This window comes from Lissotriton helveticus, chromosome 9, assembly GCF_964261635.1.
Source record: "Lissotriton helveticus chromosome 9, aLisHel1.1, whole genome shotgun sequence".
Classification (NCBI taxonomy): domain Eukaryota; kingdom Metazoa; phylum Chordata; class Amphibia; order Caudata; family Salamandridae; genus Lissotriton; species Lissotriton helveticus.
The window spans coordinates 804695127-804714335 of NC_136070.1; positions in this window are offsets into that span (position 1 = coordinate 804695127).

Consider the following 19209-nt stretch of genomic DNA (forward strand, 5'->3'; position numbering starts at 1 on the left):
TTCACACGAAGCTCCTCACGAACATCTGGCTTGGACCGTCACCGCTTGATATCGCCCCGAGTTGGGCGCCAACTGAGGTAACGGGTTTTTAGGAACCCGCTGGTGTCAGGGGAGAACACCCGAAGACCTCTGAGTTCCCTTGTTCCGGACCACAGAAACAATGAGTCTTCTATCGCAGTCAAAGATCAAGTTTTATTGGTAGCTACCAAGTAACACGTGTCCCAGAAGTACACCACACGGAGAGTAGGTTTTGGGAGACTGTTCGTTTTTACAGAACCAGCCTTCTCCTTATATACAAGATACATGGCTTCAAGCAAGAATTCTTGAGTTTATGGTATGGCAATATACATATTTCTACAATAATACAAAGAGCGAAGTCATGTAAGCAAGCCCATATTTTAGATGTCCAGTTCGTTGATAGATTACCCAGTTAGGCCTGGAACTCCCATCAGATATCGATGAAACTCAATAAAGAACGGTACAACCCAGTCATAAAACTGGCCATAAACAAAGAACGTGGACAGGTGCATGTTTGCAGAAAGCATGGTCTGTATGTAGTGAATGGTTCGTGGAATGTTATGCGTAGATGCTATCGCATTCGGCCACTGGGCGAGGAGCTGCCTAAACAGGTTTGGCCGAAGACAGTGGAGTCAGTTGGGACAGGTCAGGGGAAAGTCACGAAAGGTGGACGTGTCTATTTGGATCAAGCTCAACCTTTAATTGACTTATCATGAGGGCAAGATGCAAGATGGATGCCGTTCACAAAATGGAGTTTTAAGGGATGGGGCGGAAACTGTGATTTAGGGGTGTTGGCAACCCTCGATTGTAACGCAAATACATAGGAATGATGTCCTAATCATTATCGGTTCATAGACACCAAAATCGTCTTGGTACGTTGAGATTTTGTGACACGGGTATTGAACCTCGATATCGGGAGAACAACGGGGTCCGGATTTTGAGAACCACAGACGCACTGCATTTCTAAAAGGTACTGTTTGCTGGTCTTCCCGACACCGTATCTGGCCCTTGATGCCTCGATCAGCCAGAACTGTTTGGATTTGTTTGTTCACAATGCCGTGGTAGCCGCAGACGGAGCTATCGACATCAAGGAACTGTTTTTCAAGCATATTTTGATAACTGAAGATTTGTAAGTACTTTATTGTGGATTTTTATCGTTTTTGGTCTTGTCTTAAGTATATAAAAATATTGGATATTTTTCTAAACTGGTGTGGTGTCCTTTTGTAGTGCTTACACTGTATTACTGTTGGTTATGTGCAAATGCTTTACACACTGCCTCTAAGATAAGCCTGACTGCTCGTGCCAAGCTACCAAGGAGGTGAGCAGGGGTTCATTTTAGGAGTGCAACTCCCTTTTCCTGACTAGAGTAGTGGTTTTTGCCTGGCTTAAATTGAAGCCCTAGCCAACCAAAAATCCAATTTCTAACAGGGTGGCTACATTCAATTCGATAAAATTGTGTGCAGGCATCACTGCTGGGAAAACTTTAGCCCACTTTCTACAAAACAATCACAATAATTCACATTTGATTCTTGCCAGGGAAAAACAGGGACAAATACACTTAGACCCCCACAAACTTCTAATGTCTTCTAGGTGTTCTACAGAGCTCTGCATGAAAAAAACACTTAGATGAACCCGGCAGACAGTTTGACCTACCTCAGTAAGCTCAACCTACTCAAACTAGATGACCGCCAGCAGTTCTTACTGAACCAGACCGTTACCGACTCAGAAATAAAATCAAGAATCAGGTCCCTCAAAGTTGGGAAGGCCAGGGACCAGAGGGTCTTATTGCCCAATTTGATAAATCATTCACTGAAGAGTTGCATAAGCCCCTACAAACTCTTTCATTAATATGTGGGCATTGGATACATCGGAGGTACTACCACAGAAAACATCATAGGCCTATTTCCTAAAGAAGGGAGAGGCCACACTCGCATCAAAAACTATAGGCCAATATCGCTCATTAATTCAGACTGTAATCTTTGCGATAAACCCTCACTAAACGTATTGACGTAATTGTACCACCCTGATCGGACCATGCTAAGCCAGTTCCCTCAAAGGCAGACTCCCCAATAACAATACGAGACTTTTGGGGCATGTCCTGCAGATCTCTAAATCTAAGAACTCCCCAGTTGCTGCAATAGCATTCAAGGCTGAAAAAGCATTCAATAGGTTGTGTGACCGTTCTTGAAAACCACCTTGTCCTTCTTTAATCATCTAGGCGAATCATTCATAAAAAATGGTAATGGCCCTCCACTCAAATCTGAGCACCAAATTAAGGTCTAACGTAGGTAGTACTGTCGGACTCGTACCCGCTCAAGCAAGGTACAAGGCAATCTTGCCACCTCTCTCTAACCCTTTTCTACTAGCCATCAAACCACTTTTGCTTTCACTTAATGAACAAAACAACTCCATAGGCATAAATATTAAGAGCAGATCTTTTAAGACTGCAGCATATGTGGACAATAATTTAATCATAACAGATCAAGCAGACATCGCCATTACTGAAATTATGACCAAAAACGATGACTATGCTGCAGCATCGGGTCATACCCTCAAAAAGGAGAAATCGGAGGTTCGGCCACTCAAAATTCTATGAACCAAAGAAGTCTTGGGAAACTTGGGTTTAGCTTGGCAAACTAAGGGGCATATTACCAAGGGCCTTATAGCCGCTTTAGCGGGAATTTTTCCCGCTAAAGCGGCGATAATTTTTTCGCCCTATTACCTAGCTGTCGCTAACACCAGTTAGCGACAGCTAGTAGGAGATAGCGATCATCTTGGGGCCCACTTTGCATGTCAGCGATATTTATCGCTAATGACATGCAAAGTGGGCGTGCCAAGATGTTAGCGTCTGGAAACAGTTGCTAACATCGCTATCTCCTATTACCTACTTTTGGAAATAATCGCGCTAAGCGCGATTATCTCCAAAAGCTAACGCCTGCCCAAAGCAGTTCTTAGCCATGTTATCCAATGGTAGGTGGATAACATGGCTAAGAGCATTAGCTCGGAAATGCAAGAATATCGCTGACTTTACAGCGATATTCATGCATTTCGGCCGATTTTTATCGCTTAGGAGATAAACCTTGATAATTGCAAGGTTTCTAAGCGATAAAAATAGGCGAAGCACGGCGATAAAATTATTGCCTCTAACCAAGCTTAGTGATAATTATCGCTTATTCTTGGTAATATGCCCCCTAATTCCTTAAATACTTGGGTTTGAATTCAATGACAACCATACTGAATCTATCCGGCACACTGAATCCCAAGTGCTCTAAAAAGATAAATATTTCTTAGAAGGCTTGTTACCAAACTTTCTGAACTGGTAGGACAAGTTTGAATCCATTAAAATGGTTATTAGCCTGATTGTTAAATATTTACTAAACATGTCCCCCATCCTTTACTCGGACGAATTCTTACATAACCTAGACCGCCTTCTCAACACTTTCATTTGCAATTCTAAAAAACACATATCTCCCTAAAGAAAATTCACCTACCTAAACACCTATACAGTGCCAACCTTGCCTATTTAAAAAGAAAAATCCATTTAGACTTTGAGGCTGCCCAAGGGGCAAAGTGGTTTGACAACAAGCCTAACTGTATTCCTCCATGCCTCTATTTGGAGCGTTTGCTAACAGATAATCTCCCTCTGACAGTCATCATAATGAGGAAAATTTACTTTTACCCTGTCATGTGTCCCTACGTGTTCCCCATTATATGTTATATGTGCATGATCGATATGCATATGTTCCCCTTTGACCGAATAAAGACGCAATTATAGTTGTGTCCAACGTTAATATGCCAGTTATCCAGTTCTCGTGAAAGCAACGAGTATTAGGCCTATGTTGCCAACGTCTTTACATTGTGCACGTTAAATCATCGAGTTGTCCCCGTTACTAGGCCTTACAGGGCCCGGACACCAGATTCAAGCTCAAGTCTCCTGAAACCACTCCAAGGAGCGATGCAGCCCCTCCCGCATCTCTGACCCTTCACTTACTTTCTGCCAAGCAGCGCGGTGCCCGGCCTGGCCTGCCTGCCTGTCTGCCAAGAATATGTTATGTTTACAGTTATCAGTTCAGCTCCCCGGCTTCACATTCCTAAGCTAACGAACCGCATAAACATTTTCATCTATAGTCTAGTCTTTCTGTCTCCATGCAAGAGAATTACTGAATTAGTATCCATAAAAGATTCATAGCACACGCAATACATGTAGAATATATGCATGCACCAGCCTTAGTGACAAGTAGCCTTTGCCCTGATGACTTTTAGATTCAAGCAACATGTACTCCAAACACAAGATATCAGATATGCTATAGGTACATGTCGTCCTGACATCCCAGACTTTAGTCTCCTCTTCTAGTGCCAGAAGTCAGAGCCCCCAGCTCTCCCCAGTTACACGTCATGGCCCGTTTGCGCGCACCAGTAGGTTAAAGGTTCCAGCTGCCCAGGTAGCCCCCTCCATGTATCCACCCATTTATGACACTTCTGTGACGTTTACATCACATGTCTCCGTGCACGCCCTGTGCACGCCTTCTTTGTACGCCCATATGTTCTTATCATCCGTTTTTCACTTGTTACGCCTACTGTATTCAATGCAATTGTACTGTTTTACTATATATACTGTATGATGTTAATATGACATTAGGCTTTTTCTTCCCCCTTGTGTCTGTCCCTTCCTGAACCTTTGCAGGTGATGGAACCCGATGGTCCAGTGGCTCGAGCCATCTGATTAAAGCCCATACGACTCAGATACCACGGATTCTGCCTCTTATTTATTGAGCTATCCTTTTCAGTTAATGCATAGAAAAATAGTACCGGTAATTAATTATTTATTTACCACATAATGGCGCCCGAATAGGGACGAGCCCCTTCCCCACGCGCCGGCGATGTAACGCAGGCCCCCTGACCCTTCTACAGCCGTGACGGAACCCTACTGTGCACGTGCAGATATTTCTGCTTCAAGTCTCCCTCAGGCCCACGGAGGAGACGGAGACTGCGGTCCGGCATCCAGACGAGGCGGTGAGGAAGGCGGATCGTCCCGACCAGAGCCCAAGCCGAGAAAGCAAGGTCCGAGGTATCCGGAGACCCACCTGTTTCCGAAGCCCGAAGCCCGAGGCGCATGCGTAGTGCGTAGCAGTAACCAGACGTCGTAGCAGTCCAGTCCAGTCCGAGGCCTTCAGTTTGCTTCCCGGTGAGTACCGTTGCTGGGTCGTATCTAGACGGGTTCATTAGTTTGTGCCCGGTCCGACGGGTTTGGGTACACAGATCCGGTCCGACGTGTTCACCTAGGTGGATACGGTATGACGTGTCTCTTTAGGAGACCGGTATGTTCTGTACTGTTTTAGCAGTGCATCCAGTAATTCTAGTAAGTCTGTTCTCGAGAAGTTCAAGTATTGTGATTTCAATGTATCAGGTAGTATCTGTTCGAACTGTTATTAATGTGTTCTTGATGTCGTGGTATGAATGATTGTTTTGCTATTCATCACTGTGTTCATTGTGTATTGTGTTCTAGTTCAAGTACGGTTCAAATATGCCTCTGTTTTCGAAATTACGTCAGATAAAAACCAGAAAAGGGTTACTCGAAGAATCAGTTCCTGTCCCTCCTAGGGACAGTCCTGGACATTTCATGTATCATAAACATGGCTTAGATGCCATACTGTATCTAGATTTATGGGTTGACTACACAAAGGATCTTGAAGAGAAATATAGATGGCCTGTCTCAGGAACATGGGATGCCGAGTGCATCATGAGAGTAGAAGAAGCATTATGGAAAAAGAAAGCCAGACAATCCCAGAAAGATGCCATAGAATTATGGCATAAAGAATCCCATAAAAGAACAGAGAAAGAATTCAGAAAAGCAGAATTAAGTAGGGAATCCTCAGAAAAAGCCCAAGAAAGGGAATTACTAGAAGAAGGTGAACGAGTTAGAGTAGAACAGTCAGACAGACAGAGAAATGCCCTTATTAAAGGTATGTATCCTCTTCTCGCCGAGGGTTTGCCAAAGGCGACCCCGGAAACACTCTGTAATTTACCGCCACCCTTGGTTCCGACTAAGCTACGTCATAAACCAACTGCAGCTGAAATTTTCCTTTCTTCCTATTTGGACGACACTGTCCCAGAATATGCTAATACGAATCCTATTCCGCCAGTTCAAGTCCAGCACCCTGTTAATACTGTAATTACTGTGCCTCCAGTCGTTGGTCCTGTTAATGTGCCAGCACCCCAGGACCAACACACATTACGTACTCCTGCTTTGCCAGTCACGTTACCAGCAGCCGCACATTCAGTATTAACTGACGATTCCAGTTCAGGAGGAGCAGGGGGAGGTACTCCTATCACCCCGCCTCAAACAAAGCGACTTACACCCCTATAACGAAAATAGAACTACTAGAAATGAAAAAGTTAGTGCCCTGTCACGATAAAGATCCAGCAGGGTTCCATCGAGAATTAAAAGACATGCTCCGTATGGGAGAATACACGTATCCTGATATCATCAAAATGCTAAAGGTCCTGTTGCCTGCGGGCATATATGAAAAACTGAAAGAAAAAGAATGGGAGGTGGGAGAGAAAAAGATAGATTGGACCGCGTTAGAGAACGAAGATAACACACGGGTCCCAGGTACTGGTCTTGGGGATAAAGCCAAAGATTTGCCCGAACTGTTAATACAAGTCTTGCCAAGATTACTAGCCACGAAAAAGGAAGATTGGGATGCCATCTCAGCCTGTAAACAGAAACAAGACGAAGACACTAGTGATTTTTATTCCAGATTTGAGAAATGTTTCATTATTAATAGCGGTCTGAAAACAAGTAGTGAGTCGTATCCACATCTTTTTGTTACCAAACTAGTTGAGAATTCTTTACCGCAAGTAAAAAATCGAGTATTGAAGGTCGAGAGTACTTGGCAAGCTAATACCCCGTCACAAATGCTCCAGATGTTACAGTATCACCAGAATAGAATCAGGGAAGAGCAAGAACACGAAAGGAGACGTATGAAAGACACGAAAATGAAAGTATTAGTTGCACAGTCTGTTCCAGCAGATAGTCAGAAGAGGGGTACGAATCAGACTAGTCATTCTGCAGCTCCCGTTAAAGGGACATGCAATTACTGTAAACAGCCAGGTCACTATATAAACGAATGTGCAGTTCTGAAACACAACATAGCTACAGGTAAGACGAAAGAGAGACCGCGTCCTCCTAGACAGGAACATGTTCCGCAGAATTCGCAGCCACCGCAGAACGCACAACAGTTAGTTACAGTACCGCAGCCTATAGCTGCCACACAACACGTTACACAACAGATGTACCAGTACGCACAGTCAGATTATCCAGAATATCAGCAGTATTCATGAAACAGCCTAGAGAGGGAGGTTGGCTTGCCTCTCATCGAGGTTCCTGTAGATCAAGAGGGTCCCTATGTACACAGTCAAGTATTAGGGAAAGACAGAAAGTTTCTGATTGATACAGGGGCAAGTAGGACTACCATCAGTCATGACGAGGTTCCAGGGGCTCCACTCTCAGGCTCAAGAAATGTTTCCTTGGGATTTTCAGGAAAGCCTATTGTTAATGAAATATCGAAACCAGTTTCCCTAGAAGTTGGTCCATTGTCCCGAACTACAGACTTGTTACTTACGAAATCCTGTCCTGAAAATTTACTTGGTATTAAAACATTGAAAGAGTTAGGTGCCGTAATATGATGCTCTCCGGAAGGAGTGAGATTGTTTTTACGTGATTTTAAAGGACATTATGTGTTACGTGATTTTGATCCAAGATTACTGAATGTACCACAGCATTTATGGGCGCAAGGTCCAACTGATGTAGGTTGTATGCACATTACACCATATCGTGTCACTCTGAAACAAGGTGTTGTATTACCACGAATCCGACAGTACAAATTACCATCTGAGGCTGTGGCAGCCTTATCGAAAATCATTGACGAGCTCATTGCTGAAGGAGTAGTTGTAGAAACTGACTCCAATGTATGTAATTCTCCTATCATTCCGATTCTTAAACGTACTGACCCAAATGCACCTCCAGTTTATCGATTAGTGATTGACCTCCGAGAACTTAATAAATGTATCATACCCCAGTACCCAGTGGTTCCAGATATCTCTTCCCTATTGACTGCCATTGATTCTGAAGCTACGTTCTTTACTGTTATTGATCTCAAGAACGCATTCTTTAGTGTCCCCATTCATCCAGACAGCCAGTTTCTTTTCGGATTCTGTTTAAATGGAAGAAGCTATAAATTCACACGTGCTCCTCAAGGTTTCACAGAAAGTCCTAGTATTTACAGTCAAGCACTTAAAAGACAACTAGACAGTATTCACATGCCAACTGACACTGCCCTGCTCCAGTATGTCGATGATCTATTGATCACAGCCCGTACAGAACGTGACTGCGAACGTGCGTCACTTACAGTCCTGTATTTTCTGGCAGAGATGGGGCACAAGGTGTCCCCTTCGAAACTACAATTCTGTGTCCAGCAAGTGGTATACCTAGGACACTTACTGTCCAAGAGGGGTAGACAGTTGACACCTGATCGTATCAAGTTAATAGCACATCTTCCACAGCCCAAGACACAGAAGGAGGTACGAGCTTTTATCGGTCTCACTTCTTACTGCAGACAATGGATTCCTCAGTATGCGTATCTAGCCAAACCACTGATACAGTTAACGACACAGGAGGCAGCCACATCGACTGTCCTCCCTTGGACCCAGGAACATACACTTGTTTTCAATGAGTTAAAGAAAGCTTTATGTAATGCACCTGTATTAGCGACACCGAACTACAGTAAGCCTTTTACACTTTTTGTCACTGAACGTGATGGTACAGCATTATCTGTCCTCACGCAAGATCAAGCAGGACAACACAAGCCTTGTGCTTATTTTTCTAGCACATTAGATCCAGTAGCCCAGGCTCTGCCTGCGTGCCTCAAGTCAGTTGCAGCCACAGCTCTAGCTATCAGACAAAGTGATTCCATAGTGTTAGGACACTCCCTGACAGTACAGGTTCCACACTCCGTGGAAGTTCTTTTAAACCGAACACAGACTCAGCACTTGACAATTGCACGTTTAACAGGTTATGAACTGACACTGTTTCAGCCACACATAGAAATCAGACGCTGCAACATTTTAAATCCTGCTACACTGTTACCCTCGATTACATCAAACCCTGCCATACATGATTGCGTGGAAGTTATTAACACCATGGCAAAGTCAAGACAAGACTTGACAGACATTGCATTACCTGATCCCGACCTGACACTTTACGTGGATGGTTCATGTATGAGAACAAGTACAGGAGAACTAGTAGCCGCGTATGCAGTGACTACTGAAACTGAAGTTATAGAAACACATCGTATTGACATCCTGTCTGCTCAAGCAGCAGAGCTCATCGCTCTGACCCAAGCCTGCATACTAGCTAAGAACCTGAAAGTAAACATATATACAGATTCACGTTATGCATTCGGAGTCGTACACGACTTTGGAGTCCTATGGCAAGAAAGAGGTTTCATGACCTCTCATGGAGCCAAGATTCAGCATGGCCCCCTCATTCAAGCTCTGTTAGAAGCAATACATTTACCAAAAGCCATTGCCATTATGAAGTGCAAAGCACATACGAAAGCCACTGATACCATTTCTCAAGGTAACGATCTAGCAGATCGAACAGCCAAGCTTACAGCTCAAACTCCAGACATTCCAGTTAACACGACAAAGACAGATGTTCCAGATCAGACGACTTGTATGACAGTGAAGGACCCTACACAAGACGTACTAGACATACAGACACATGCTACCCCAGACGAAATCAAGAAATGGTCTGAACAAGGAGGGGTCCAGACAGATCAAGGATGGTTGACGAAGGGAAAAGCCACATGGTTTCTCCCCGACTCTATGGTTCAAGTCATTATTAACACCGCACATAGTCCAGCACATTTAGGAGAAAAAGCCATGTTAGACAGCATCCAGAACATTTGGTTTAACAAGCATTTACGAGCAGCAGCAAAGCAGAAAGTGCGTACATGCATGATCTGTTGTCAGTTGAATCCAGGAAAAGGTGTTCCGGTGGAACAAGGTGGATTCCATCCCCCTGACCACCCTTTTGAAGTCCTCCAGATGGATTATATTCAGATGGATCGATGTCGAGGTTTCAAGTATGTCCTCGTAGTTGTATGCGCTTTGTCCAGATGGACAGAAGCATATCCAGTCCCAGATTACACTGCTGCGACCACTGCCAGGCAGTTGGTTCGTGAGTTTTTCCCCCGCTATGGTTTGCCCAGGGTCGTGTATTCAGACAACGGCCAGCCATTCTCATCCGAACTCATGAAACAAGTATCTCTTCTGTTAGGGTACCAGTGGAAGTTCCACTGTGTGCGACATCCCGAGGCAGCTGGCCTCGTCGAGAGACACAATCAGACTCTGAAAATCCGCATTGCAAAGGTTTGTGCCGAGAAAGGCGTAGATTGGATGGTAGCACTGCCAGTCGCCCTTTTTTACATGAGAATGGTCGCCCACTCCCGTTCAGGTCTGTCACCTTTCGAGGTTGTATTCGGACGTCCCCCGAACATGTGGGGTACACCTATGCCACGTAAAATTACCGATGTTGACAGTAATATGCTGACAGATTACCTAGCTTCCTTGATGTCTGCACTACTCTCTTGTCGTTCACAGGTCGCGGCTGCCTTTCCAGACAACACCCAAGTGAAACCGCACGAGGTCATTCCAGGCGACCTTGTTCTTGTAAGGAACTTTGATCGTTCAAGTCCGCTGGAGCCCCGCTGGAAAGAGCCGAAACTTGTTCTGATGACCACAAGGACCGCTGTGAAACTGGAGGGCCGCAAGGGGTGGCTACACTCCAGCCACATCAAGCGTTTTCATGGACTCCGTCCAAAGACTTTTTTCAAGGACTGCCCCGATACTGACTCTAAACTCCCCCTGTTAGAGAAAACTCCGCAGCAGGAGTATAAAATCAAACTGAGGTCTAGCAAGTCAGACAGTTTAATTGTTTAAGTCCCTCTCGGGTGAAGCGGTTAGACAGGTTCCTGACATGTATGAGATAGACCCCCATAGTGAGAGAGTTAGACGAAACTCCAAGAAAATACGTTATTGTAAGAATTTGCGCAGCAGATGCGTTATTACTTTATTGTTTATGTTATTTCTGAGTCTTACGATTACATGCATAAGTTACGTTTTACATGTATTTTTTCCTCCTATTGATTCGCATGTACATCTTTCCTCTAATAATACAGTAGAGCACACTTTTAGTGAACTACCCCCTCACGAGTTATCCTACCGACTTGCCATGCGCAACAATACTTTTATACGAATGTTACACTATTCACACCAGACTAGCAATAATTGTTGGGTGTGTGGTCGACTCCCCCCTTTCCAGACACCGAAGGGAGTACTGCCACTCTTTCCCTATCCGTTTTCACACAATGGTTCGTGTGGAGCATGGTTTACGATAACATCATCCTCAGACGATAAGTCCCTTCTGAATAGAACATGTTTCCCAGACAAGGAAGGTCTTTCCCATAGAACAGGGTTAGATCTAGAAAATGAAGTATATGATCTAGGTAATTATTCCTCGAATTTCATGGTTTTGAATGTTCAGTCCGAGACTACTCCAGACTTGCCTGCTATTACAGTCCTACCAGTGAAAGGCGAATTATGTGTTAGAAGGAATGGTTCAGTACATCTAGGACACAGTGATTGTACTACTGTGGTCGAGTATAGTGACAGTGGGAAATCTAATTTCAAAGCCTCACGTCATTCGTATTTTGTATGTGGTCAGACCGCATATGTACGTCTGCCCCTAGATTGGGATGGAACATGTTACATTGCCTTCCTACTGCCACCAGTTTTCCTAGCCCCATCCGATTATCACAGAAATACACATCTAGTACACGTCAGACATAGAAGGGAGATCGAGTCCCCAATTGTCGATCAAACTGAAACTGCATTAGAACAGTATACAGACTTCAATAAAGGTTTCTTTTTCTTCATAGGACCTGTCCAGAATAGTAAGCTAATACGTAGGCTAACCAGAACCCTTGAAGCAGTAGTGAATGAGACTACTTCCGCTCTAGGTAACTTAACAGAAGAACAATCTGCTATGAGATTTGTCGTTCTTCAGAACCGCCTTGTTCTTGACGTCATACTGGCCGATAGGGGCGGAGCTTGTAGAGTCATCGGATCTAGTTGTTGCATTTTCATTCCTAATAACGCACCGTCTGTTTATTCAGCTATAACCAGACTTCATAAAATAGCCCATCAGTTACACCAGAATCCAGGCACCTGGACATGGTCTGGTTGGCTCTGGAGTATAATATCTGCCTGGGGATGGAAAGTATTGTCATTCCTGGGAATAGTAGTAATGATCATATTCGGTTGTTGCCTATGTTTTCAATGTGGCCCTGCGATTTGCGGCTTGTGCGCTACCTCTTGTATTCCAAGTCCTAAGTCCCATTCCAAGAAGATAAGAGACGAGCAAATGATGCTCTATGAACAGATAGATGGTCTTATGAATATTGATGTTTCCTGAAGGAAACGTAGGGAACAAGGAGGGAATGAGGAAAATTGACTTTTGCCCTGTTATGTGTCCCTACGTGTTCCCCATTATATGTTATATGTGCATGATCGATATGCATATGTTCCCCTTTGACCGAATAAAGACGCAATTATAGTTGTGTCCAACGTTAATATGCCAGTTATCCAGTCCTCGTGAAAGCAACGAGTATTAGGCCTATGTTGCCAACGTCTTTACATTGTGCACGTTAAATCATCGAGTTGTCCCCGTTTCTAGGCCTTACAGGGCCCGGACACCAGATTCAAGCTCAAGTCTCCTGAAACCACTCCAAGGAGCGATGCAGCCCCACCCGCATCTCTGACCCTTCACTTACTTTCTGCCAAGCAGCGCGGTGCCCGGCCTGGCCTGCCTGCCAAGAATATGTTATGTTTACAGTTATCAGTTCAGCTCCCCGGCTTCACATTCCTAAGCTAACGAACCGCATAAACATTTTCATCTATAGTCTAGTCTTTCTGTCTCCATGCAAGAGAATTACTGAATTAGTATCCATAAAAGATTCATAGCACACGCAATACATGTGGAATATATGCATGCACCAGCCTTAGTGACAAGTAGCCTTTGCCCTGATGACTTTTAGATTCAAGCAACATGTACTCCAAACACAAGATATCAGATATGCTATAGGTACATGTCGTCCTGACATCCCAGACTTTAGTCTCCTCTTCTAGTGCCAGAAGTCAGAGCCCCCAGCTCTCCCCAGTTACACGTCATGGCCCGTTTGCGCGCACCAGTAGGTTAAAGGTTCCAGCTGCCCAGGTAGCCCCCTCCATGTATCCACCCATTTATGACACTTCTGTGACGTTTACATCACATGTCTCCGTGCACGCCCTGTGCACGCCTTCTTTGTACGCCCATATGTTCTTATCATCCGTTTGTCACTTGTTACGCCTACTGTATTCAATGCAATTGTACTGTTTTACTATATATACTGTATGATGTTAATATGACATTAGGCTTTTTCTTCCCCCTTGTGTCTGTCCCTTCCTGAACCTTTGCAGGTGATGGAACCCGATGGTCCATTGGCTCGAGCCATCTGATTAAAGCCCATACGACTCAGATACCACGGATTCTGCCTCTTATTTATTGAGCTATCCTTTTCAGTTAATGCATAGAAAAATAGTACCGGTAATTAATTATTTATTTACCACAATAAATGTAGGAGATTTTCACTATCAGGACATATAAAACTTAAAAGTACATTCCTAACCTTTTAAATACAATCCCCCATGCTCTGTGGGCTGTTTAGGGCCTATCCTGGGGGTGACATATATCTATTGATAAGGAAGGTTTAGACCAGCAGAAAAGTATATTTTTCCATATAAAACATGGTAGTGTGCACACAGACAAGTTAAATCATTCAAAGTTTGGTAATGCTCAAGTGGGTGATTGTAATCCATGTATTCAACCAGATGTTTTCATACTCCTCACTTTTACAAAGGTTCAACAATTACCTATATAGGCTTTGCTCATAGACACCTAGAGGATCACAATTCCTCACAGTTAAATGGGAAATTTGTAGTCCCAATGCATTTTGGGCAAATACTGTCCTTTTTCGGGAGTAACTATGATGAAAGAATCGAAATGAGAATCGCATATTACCAGCACGTAACTCAAAAGGTTTTTTTAAAAACACCTACAACTAAGTGCAAATAATATTCTCCCACATTTGACTTCCATAATATAATTGGTGACCCAAACTCCTTACACACACTCTCCTGCAAGAAAAACATGTGCCCAAAAGTACAAACGAACGCCCACACTTATAACCTGTGCTCCATGAATGTGTGCCATACTTCATGTGCGTCATCTCTCACCTTAACTGGCACAAAAGGGTAAACATACAGCAAAACTGTATCTAAACGGTGCACCCAAAACAAGATGTATTTGTTTAAAAAGACCATTACTAAGAAAATTAGAAATACCGTTACCAAGTAGGTAAGCCACACATTCCATGGTGGTTTTACCAGAGCATGCATGAATGGTTGGGAATGCATGGCTTATCTACTTGGTAAAGGTATGTCTAATTTTCTGATGCCAGTATAGACCAATCACTTGTCCATTTTAAATGCAAATATCTATCCCTGGAAACCAGTGAGCTTTCTGTACACCACCCAAGCCTCCTTTTGGGAGGACTGATTGGGGGTAAACTCTCCAACCTGACCAGCCTGGGGGTGCAGAAAGACTGTTGGGCTTTTAGGGATGGGGTATGGCCTGAAGGCTGGGCAGGCACACACCTACTGCATTTGTTTTTTTATTTTATATATATTATAATCCCTGGTATCTAGTGGGCTTTCTGCCTCCCCCATGCCCCAGGAGTGCAAACTGGGATTAAGCCACAAAGTTAGCCCCAGGAGTCGAGGACGGCCGTTGGTATGGCCCGATGCCAGGAGGGGCCACCCACACCATAATATCTTTAAAACAAATACTTTGGCTTATTAAGCTTTCTGAACCCTGTTCGCGAGGTGATCAGATTGGGGATAAATCCCCCAATCGCCCTTACAATGGGTCAGAAAGACTTAATGTTCCTTTTTGGGGATGGGTGATGGGAGTAATGCCTGGGAGAACGTTGTCTCTCCCCGACTGCAATCTCTAGTGTCTAGATTCCTGCTTAAGGAAATTGCCCTACAGTGATTCTGAAGCAAGGATGCACCAAGGGTGGGATGCAATTAGGAAGGGGATGTTCTCTTGTTTCTAATGGTGCCTCTGCTGCCCTGATTGGTGCTTGGGGATTGAGATTTGGCCCCAAGCACCGGAGGAGAAAAACCTCTCCTTATATTTTCACATCGCATACTGATTATGTCAGTGTGCAATGCATATTGATTGGATTGTAGTTCGCTTTAGGACTCTGGGCACTTTACCACTGCTAATCACTGCTATAGTGCAAGTGATTTTGCCTTTAAACATGGTATAATTGGCTTACACCTGTTTGGTGGTTTTTAATTTACCTGTATGTCCCTTGTACAGTGATATCCCATATACCCAGGGCCAGTAAATTAAATGCTACTAGTGGGCCTGCAGTGTTACTTGCTCCACCCACAGAAGTAGCCTTTCAAACCTATCTCTGGCCTGCCACTGCAGGACCTGCATGCACAGTTAACTGGTACATTGACTCGCCATTTAAAATAACTTGCCAAGCCTAAAACTTCCCTTTTACTACATATAGGTCACCCCAAAGGTAGGCCCTAGTTAGCCCTATGGACAGGGTGCTGTATAAGTAAAAGCATGGACATGTGGCTTTATTGTGTGGCCTGTCCGGGTACTAACAAACAGCCTATTGTGTGTCTCACTACTGTGATGCCTACTCCTCTCATAGGCTAGCATTGGGAATTCCCTTATATATGTTTAATTGGAAATTTCTGATCTGAAAGGAGTAGCATCAGCATGCTTGGTGTGTTTGGAATGGTAGTGAGAATTCCTGCTTACTGGTTTAGTTAGAGTTTACATTACTATTTTAGAAATGCCACTTAGTGGGCATTTCTCTGTGTTTATACCTCCAGTGCTTTGCAGCCTGACTCCAATCCATGTCTGGGCCTGGTTGACAGCTACACTTTGTGCATACTTTCAAGACAACCACAACACAAGAACGGCTGGGTGTGATAAGAGACACCTCTGCATCCATCTGCATACTGATAGTCTCCCTGGGCTGAGAGAGAGAGAGAGAGAGAGGTGGGGAGCACTTACATTTGTACAGGCTGTGTCCTTCCCTCACACAAAGAGCTGATTTACCCCCTACTGTACATCTGGAGCTAAGGCTAGGATGAAAAAGGGAGTGTTGTACACTTGTAAGGTTTCTTTTTAAGTGCCCCCTAGATGAAACACTTTTTGAGTATAAGTACAGGGGCTCTGACCCCATGATTTCAGACACTGCTTGGGACTTATTAACCAGGCCCTGTTGGCTCTACAGGCTGTACATTGCCAGAGGACTGCTGTGCTGCCAGGCAATACCACCATTTGGACTACCCACTTTGTTGTGATGATCTGATGCCTACTGATTGTTGAAGACACACAGATGATGGACGGAATGCAGAGCAAATCAAATATTCACCCCTAGTCAATAGATCTGGATTAAATCCATTGTTGTTTTGCTCACCATGCAACCCCCGTCTAGACCCAGCCATATGCAAATCATTCTTGACCCTGTGCCTCATGGGAACGGTCCAGCCTGTACTGCCAAGGCATGTCCTCCCTGGACCGGAACAAGCTTCCTGGAAACAGAGTTTGGGGTATCACCCCTCATCAGCCACGCAAGCCTGACTCCAGTGGCATTGAGAGAACGGGCCCCACGTCTTGGCGTACCCATCCCACTCGAGTGACAATTGCAAAATAAACAATTGATGGGCGGAACTCTGAACAATGATTGCTGGGCTGTGAGAGGGACTGCCACTTTGCAAACTGCCTTATATGCTGGCCTGCTACCTGCTTCCCTGCTTGTGTGCCCCGAGTTCTTCTCCAGCGGCTGTTTGGCTGCTTTCCCCTCCCGTGTTTGTTGAGAAGCTCAGGAAACAGAAGAGTTCTACTAAAACCATTATCTCCACAAAAGCAACCTATTTTTCTTCCCGCATCCTTAACGCCAGTAATCAACCTAAAGAAATATTCTCGATTGTAGACGAGCTATCAAACCCAGCGAGAGTATTAAACAAACCAAAACCCTCTCAAATCTTCTGCGACTCTCTGAATACATATTTTATTGATAAAATAAACACTATCAAAGCAAGCATCACTCCCACATTAATAAACAATAAGGGCTCACCTACCATTAGAAACCCCCAAACTTTGGACCACTTCCCCCCGATAGACACTGAGACCCTAAGCCATTTACTGGCTAAAATTAAAAAAGGCTCTCCTCTGGATCACTGCCCCCCCACCCCCCCCCCCCATGTCCTGAGAACAGCCTTCTCAGCCTTCCCAGACTCAGCTCTTGCCCTCCTCAACCAATCCATGATGCAGGGCTGTGTACCCAACACTTTTAAGGAAGCTATCGTAGTCTTCTTCTCAAAAAACCTGGTGCAGACCCACAGCTGCTGGTCAACTACCGCCCCATCTCCCTGCTTCCCTTCATGGCCAAACTACTGGAACCTCATTTGGCCAGTTGCCTCCCTAATTTTCTGGAATCCACAGGATTCCTTGATCCCTGTCAAGCTGGCTTCCGCCCAGCACACTCAACCGAAACCGTGATGGCAGCTGTACTTGATTCCCTTAGTGAAAAAGCAGATACAGGTACACCTCAGGCCTTGGTGTTGCTCGACCTCTCGGCGGCCTTTGATACAGTTGACCACGGGATCCTGGCCGATAGGGCCGAGGAAGCCTGTCTCAGAGGTCCAGCCCTCCAATGGATTAAATCCTTCCTGTATAACCTCTGTCAGGCAGTCTGCTCTGGCCCATTTACTGCCCCCAAGATAACAACCACTTGTGGGGTCCCTCAGGGCTCGTCCCTCTCTCCCCACTTGTTTAACATCTATCTCCACCCACTTATAAGTGCTCTTAAGGAGAGAGGTACAACCACGTTCAATTATGCGGACGACCTCCAACTCCTATTCCAGATCGACAACTCCCCCCAGTCAATCTCTGACTTCAAAGGCACCATGTCCTTCATCCGTTCATGGATGGATCACAACCATTTAAAACTGAACTCCAGTAAAACTGAACTCATTCTGATAGGTACAGCACAAACCCACTGGGGAACACACTACTGGCCAGACAATCTAGGTCCTCCTCCTACTCCAGCTACCTCAGTAAAAAGCCTTGGGTTCACCATAAGTAATGATCTATCCATAAAAGCACACATAGGCACCGTGATCTCCACATGCTTCCTTCAACTTCGCAAGATCAGGAAAATCAGCAGGCTGCTATGCCAAACCACATTGATCCAGGTCGTAATTGCCCTAGTCCTATCCCGGCTTGACTACGCTAACGCTATCTTTCTGGGACTTCCAGTTGGACTTACCAAACGTCTGCAACTAGTGCAAAATCAAGCAGCCAGACTCATCTACCAACAACCCAGACGACAACATGCATCCCCCCTTTAAAAAAACTGCACTGGCTACCGATCCCCCAGCGGTATGCCTTCAAAACCGCCTGTCTAATGTTTAAAGCCTTAAAGAATCACAGCCCCAAATTCATCAAAGACCGCATCTCCCGCTACACACCCTCTCGCGACCTCCGTTCAGCCCACCTTCATCTCCTCACAGTACCCACCTTCAAACTGAAGCATCAAGGGGGCTGCAGGTTCGCAACCCTCGCACCCAAACTATGGAACTCCATCCCACTAGAAATAAGACTGAGCACTAACCTTACCAATTTCAGAAAGTCCCTCAAAACGTGGCTTTTTTCATATGCATACAAATAAGCTGCTCAATCTTGTGACCCCTCTTTCTCACTAGTGCCAAGAAACCAACCGGTGAACGAGCGCTCTACAAGTCACATATAACATAACATAACACCCAAAAACCTGCAGTGGGGCAAAGATCAGCGCATGTTCAGTGCCCACGTGCTGGTTTTGCTTTCATGACTAGAACATGCTGAGTGTTCCTTTGATAGCTCTGGTCAGGGCACTCGTGTGTCACCTGAATTGGGAATTTTTCACACCGTTTGTGAGCCTTTAGTGGATA